This window comes from Saccostrea cucullata, unplaced genomic scaffold (assembly GCF_032062105.1).
Source record: "Saccostrea cucullata isolate Sc308-1 unplaced genomic scaffold, CSIRO_AGI_Scuc_v1 ctg5430, whole genome shotgun sequence".
In the NCBI taxonomy this organism is placed as follows: Eukaryota; Metazoa; Mollusca; class Bivalvia; order Ostreida; family Ostreidae; genus Saccostrea; species Saccostrea cuccullata.
This window is the reverse complement of record NW_026933290.1, coordinates 385-6,635: the sequence shown is the minus strand read 5'-3', so window position 1 is coordinate 6,635 and position 6,251 is coordinate 385. Positions and strand designations below refer to the sequence as shown.

Here is a 6,251-nt window from a genome sequence, read left to right as displayed (position 1 = left end):
GAATGCACCTGCCTTATTAACGTTTAACATTTTATGTTTACTGTCTGGTTATTTTACGAGACTATAAAAGAATATGTGCGGATAGTCCCTCATTGCAACTGGTTAAAAGTACATTATTAAAATTAGTCAACAATAAAGTACAGTTTTATATAATCTTTAATCTGTTAAGAAGAACAGAAACACAAACTGACATTAAGATTTAAAGCATTCAATCTCAGGAAACTGATGAAGGATGCTATACACTTAGTGTAATAGACGTTCGGAAGCGGCCGCTCCAAAAATACTCAGTGAGTAAGAGCAAAGAGGGAGGAAAATATCAAGAACAATAATGGATTATAACAGGTTTAATGTGCTTATTATGATTTACCTTGCAACTCTTGGAACTAGGTATTTAGTTAGGTGTGAAGTTTTACACAGAATATGAGCAATCAGCCGTAGATGAGATGATAAAGGAATTAATGAACTGCAAGCGAATTCCAGGTAGGTCATACGATTCTTGGCAAAAAGATGTTAGACATTCTGGCTGGAAAAAAAACAATTCTGTATTTACTTTGACATCTTATATGAATAAACGACATTTGGAACAAGAGTATTTATTCAATGATAATATAAATAAAACAAGATCACAAAAATAAAACAATTCATTTTTATCAGCACATTCTCTAATTTATTAAGTGTAATGATCAAAACATGAAAAGGATCGATGTAAAAAAAAAAAAGTAATTAAAAAGTAATACGAATTTAGGATCAAGGCATGGAACAAATGTGCAATTAGAATGCATACTTTCAGGTTCGGAAGAAATTTTTTTTTTTTACTTTTTGAATAAAAAACCTAATCAAGACAAGAACTACAGCTGTATATACATAGACATCTAGCAAAACTCATTAAGTGTCGGTTTGAGCTCAATGTGTTATCAAATGTGATTTGCTGAAAATCTTTGCAAAATTTGATAAATCTTCATTAGTTTAGCGATTGTATGAATCAAAATCTTTAGTCACTTGTTTGATAATGTACAAGTTCATTGATCTTCCCAAAATGTAAAAGGTAAGGACTCTAAGACGGCTTGGAATGATTTCTTGTGAAAGTGGTAAATGAATACCATAAGAACACACATTTAGTAATAACATAAAGACAGTAAAAGAGAGTTCTCTTTGTGTGTAATATATATGATATATTCAGCGAGTTCCAAGGTGTATTGCTCTCTGCTCGTTCATCTCATTTTTGGAACAGCAAGCTGCAATCCTTCAACTAAGTTAAATCTAGAATTAAAGCTCTCTTTATGAAGAGGACACAAAATGACTCTCTGTTTAAATTACGTACCGGTTTACAGGTCTGGGGTTGAGTATAACCAAAGGGGAGAAGTCCCTGGCCAAAGGTTATGGGATGGCGGACGCGGAGGAAGGCACCCCTATGATCGAAGACACAGTCACGTGTATTGGTTCTACGACTAAGGCGTTCACAAGTGCTCTGCTAGCTGCCCTCATAACACGTGACAAGAGTCGGGGAGGAAGGTGAGTAGACTTTATGTATGCCAATTTCTAAATAAATGGTCCAACTGAAACAAAAGATATTTAAAAGGTTCTCGTTTTTCTGGGACAACCCTCGATGTATAAAATTGCTTCAAAATAGATTAACTGATACTATTTTAATTTATATCCATTTTTTAAAAAAGTACATGTTCTGGTGACTGATTAATACGTTATTTCATTTCATTATAAAATGTACTAGGACATTGTTTGTAAAGTATTAAGTTTTTTTGATGAAAAATACTTTCATAATTTCAGTTTATCCTGGATGACAACTTTACGGGAAATATTTGGTGATTACTTTGGTTTGACTTCTGACCCCGTGATAAGTTCACAGGTCACACTAGCAGACATTTTGTCACATCGATCCGGTGTTGCCTCAGCTGACGCATTGTTGATGGCGCAAATTTATTCGGAGAGTAACAGAAATCTACTTCTCAGGTGAAGGCAATTCCTGAAATCTAAATATTTATGTTAGTAAAGCTTTTGTGGCTTGCAAACGGATGTCAGATTAATTGACGGATAAAAGGATTCCATTGTCGGTTTTGTTGAAATCTAAAAAGATTTTCGCAACCATTTCTTAATTTTATCCAGCATTATAACATTTACGAATACAATGTCAGCTAGTACTCAATAAAAGCTTCTCAATAATGATTTAATGTCTTACATATAACTTCAGTACTTCGAGTCTACGAGTCATTGTTTTGATGAAAAGTTCACATTTGTAGTATGCAGTAATTAAGTCATCTCATATTTCCAGCATTATGTACAATACCAAGTCATTCTAAAAATTCTTGTAGACAACTGCACCTTATCCCAAAGAAAGGAGTATTTCGTGGTCAGTTTAGTTACAATAACTTAATGTACAGTCTGGCGGGGCTGGCAGCCGAAGCGATAGGGAAGAAGCCTTACTTTGAGTTACTGAAGGAGATGATACTGGATCCTCTAGGAATGGACTCAGCAGTGTTAGTGGACGACCTAGATTTTACCCTGAACACCACCAGTAAGCCACATCAGATCATCAACAGATCTGTCCAGATGAGCGATACAAAATTTTACAGGTAATCACGTGCTGGGGAAAGTTTACGTGTGCAATGTACTTGGCTCTCAGTCTCAGTTCAAAAGGGTCATTACAGATTAGACTTTTTGAGGGGGAATTTAGGAACTTCTAAGTTAATGAAACATTTTATTATCATTTTAAGGTTAGGTTCCTTTTCCCCGGCAGGAGGGATATGTATGTCACCGACAGATTTCAACAAATGGCTGTTTTTCCTAAATAGCAAAGGAAAAACAATGTCTAAGAAGACAATCGTGGACAGCATGGTTTTTCTCGACATGGTTTTACCAAAACAGGCACTGGACATTCTAACTCAATATGCTTTTGGTCTGTATGAGACCTTCCCTGAGCCGTCCTACACCTCTTGGTATGGAATGGGTTGGTTTGGTCGCTTCTACAGAGGTAAAAATTGCTTCTTCACCATTTTCTTTTATACACGGTACCGTATATGTGATACTTTTCTCCATAATTAGGGCATTCTTTTTTTCATTAATGAAACATAAAATGAGCAGTATTCAAGTTCAAAAAATCCAACTGAAAAATGCAAAATTAAAGCAAAGGAAATACGGATCTCCAAAAATTTGAGGTGGGATCAGACGCCATGGAGGAGTGAGCATCCCCTGCCAACCGGTTACACCCTGGCTCGTTGTCATGATCTGGCAATAACGGAAAAGTCTGTCGATAAATCAGTGTGAAAATAATTGCCTAACAACATGAAAAACGTAAGTCAGCATTTGACTTAAGGATAAATTTCAATTGCTGACAAGGTCAGCGTTTTGACCATAGAACTTACGAAAAAGTGACTTTAAAATGGCAATATTCTCGTTTCAGCAATTTGTCTGTTAATAATTTGCGTCTAAGAAATTGTTCATACGTAGAGGGGAGTTTACGATTGAATAGCAAGTCATCACGTTTATCATAAAGCATGGTTGTTAGACAAAAATATGCTTAGTTTCTGATTGACAATATCTATGTTGTTTTTGATTACAAGGTATTTAGATATATCGACGACGTTTTATCAATTAACAATGGTAATTTCCATTCTTGTTTCGATACGATATATCCTGGTGAGCATTAGATACCACAGAGTCAGACACATCTGTTTCATACTTGGGTATTTTACTTGAAAAAGACGTTAATTGTAATCTAACAACCGAGCTCTATATAATAAACGTGACGACTTTAACTTTTCAATCGTCAACTTCCCTTACTTATGCAGCAATATACATTCATCACCTGCATACGGAAAATACATATCTCAGTTGATTCGATACGCAAGAGCATGCTCTACGTATGAACAATTTGTAAAACGACGTTAATTAATTACAAACAAGCTGATGAAACAAGAATATCAGCAGTCTTGTTTCAAGTCATCATTTCGTAAGTTCTATGGTCGATACAATGACCTTGTCAGCAAATACAATTTATCATTGAGTCAAATGCCGACTGACGTTTCTCATACTAATTGTAAGTCCATTATTCATACACTGAATTGACGACGGATTTTCCCGTAATTTCCCAGTCATGACAAAGAGCACACGGCGGGTGTAACCGGTCGGCAGAGGATGCTAACTCCTCCTGTTTTTGTATTGTTTTATGGACTTTTGATCTTGAATACTGTTTGTCATCTCCGTATGTTTCATTAGCATTAACGTCTTTTTCAAGTAAAATATCCAAATATGAAACAGATATGTCAGACTATGTGATTATCTGAAGCTCCCCAGGATATGTCGAAATAAGAATGGAAATTACCATTGTCAATACATTGTCGATATATCTGAATGTCGAGTTGAAGTCTACAAGTGTTTTCTTCTTTATTAAATTAAAATTTTGATATCACTGTTGTAAACTAAATAATTGAAAAGAACCCGGATCGAACATGGCTCGCGGTGGTCCGAATTCATTTTTTAAGAATTCCACATCAAAATCAAAACTGAAATATATATATATATATATATATATATAAATTTAGCGTTTATTATTGTAGTACTTGATGTTTTTGCTCTCATTAAAGTTTTATTTTCTATATCAAAAGTTTTTAAAGAATTCTTTCAGAATGAAGAGTGGCATGTAATTCTGCAACATTTAAAATTCCTAACATCAATATCAGCTGAACTTGTTATACAATGAATTGTGAAATCTTTCATGAAAATTTTTCATTTAATCCATTGTTTCAGCTAACGTGGATTTCTTCCATGGTGGATCCATGTTCTCCTACTCCACAGTGGTGGTAACAGACCCAAACAAACAGATAGGGATAGCAGTGACACAGAATGGACTGTATCCTGTGTCCCTAGAGAGGGACCTCTATCCCCTCGCCTACTACCTCAAGGACATCCTTCAAAGTCACACTCCATGGCTAAACAAATCCACCATCTGCTCCTACCCTGAACCCTGGCGGCGCTCCTATCCAATCCAGCTACCAACACAGAACGTAAAGGAGAAATATGTAGGAGATTCAGAGGAATTTCTGGGCACCTTTGGTCATTCTTTATTTGGGGAGGTTAAGGTTACAGAAAAAAATGGGTCTTTGGGTTTACAATGGGGGAATATAATCAAAGGAACGCTTTACGATTTTGTCAAGAAAAAAATTAATTTCAAACTGAGATTGCGAGATGAGACCTATCAGGTCATTGGGTATGAATTAGGCTCCATTGATGTTGTGTTTCATGAGAAATCCTCAGGTAAATACATGGAAGTGGAAATTAAATTCTCAAAAGTAATGGAGACTTATAATTTTAGCCGACAGATTTCTTTCTTTTCTCCTTCTACATCCTCATCAACAGTCAAACTGCATTTCCACAAAACTGAATTAAGTCTATTGTGCACTCTGTTGCTCATCCTTGTGAATGTTTTTAACTCAGTATGAAATACTTTACAACAGGGATAGTTTCAATGTATAAATTTAATATTTTCAAGTGACTTATAAGAAGTTGGCCTTTACATTAAGACATATACAGGATGTCATGTGTCCTTTACAACACTGGCCCATTTTTCTGATGAAGGATCTGTAGGAGTCACAAAGTGGGTGGGGATCCGAGTTCCCCCGGGTGTGTTCTCCGGTACAATAAACCTGTCCCAATCTTGTCTGTCAAAATAAAACGTTTTATGGAAATTTATACAGAACATGTAGCCTCGGGATCCAAAACATAAAGCGTTATTTCTAACCTCTCAAAATAATTTGTGCTTGTTTTTCAGAAATATTATATCATTGATCTTATTTTTTAAAACAATATTTTATTATGAATAAACATAATAGGATTGGACAGCAGGCTTTGCCTTTATAAGCCCTATCCTCATTATTCTTTTCCTTTACATGTTATACCAATATCTTCCATGATACTCAAAGAAAAATATTACTTGACTTCTACATACTCTGTATAGCCATAGAAACGTGTATTTGGGTTGTAATTTTGTTACTGAAGTAATTTTGTTACTGAATGCTGAGAGTTTTTACCTGATTTGGATGAAAGACTCGTAGCTGTAATTAGCCTGATCATAAAACTGGTAAAACGGAAACATGGCTTCACTGTCAGAGATATTTTCTGTAAAATTTTGTAATAAGACAGAAAATCATACAATAAAATACATGGGACAGAGGTGTTTGATTGATTTTTTTTATGTATTTGTGTAATTTAAAATAAACACATGAACTTTAATATTTTAT

General features: G+C 35.0%; 1 pseudogene; it reads left to right on the top strand.

Annotated features, from left to right (window-relative positions):
• Positions 1-281: 281 nt before the first annotated feature.
• Positions 282-5,484, top strand: LOC134237926 (uncharacterized; annotated as a pseudogene).
• Positions 5,485-6,251: the final 767 nt, after the last annotated feature.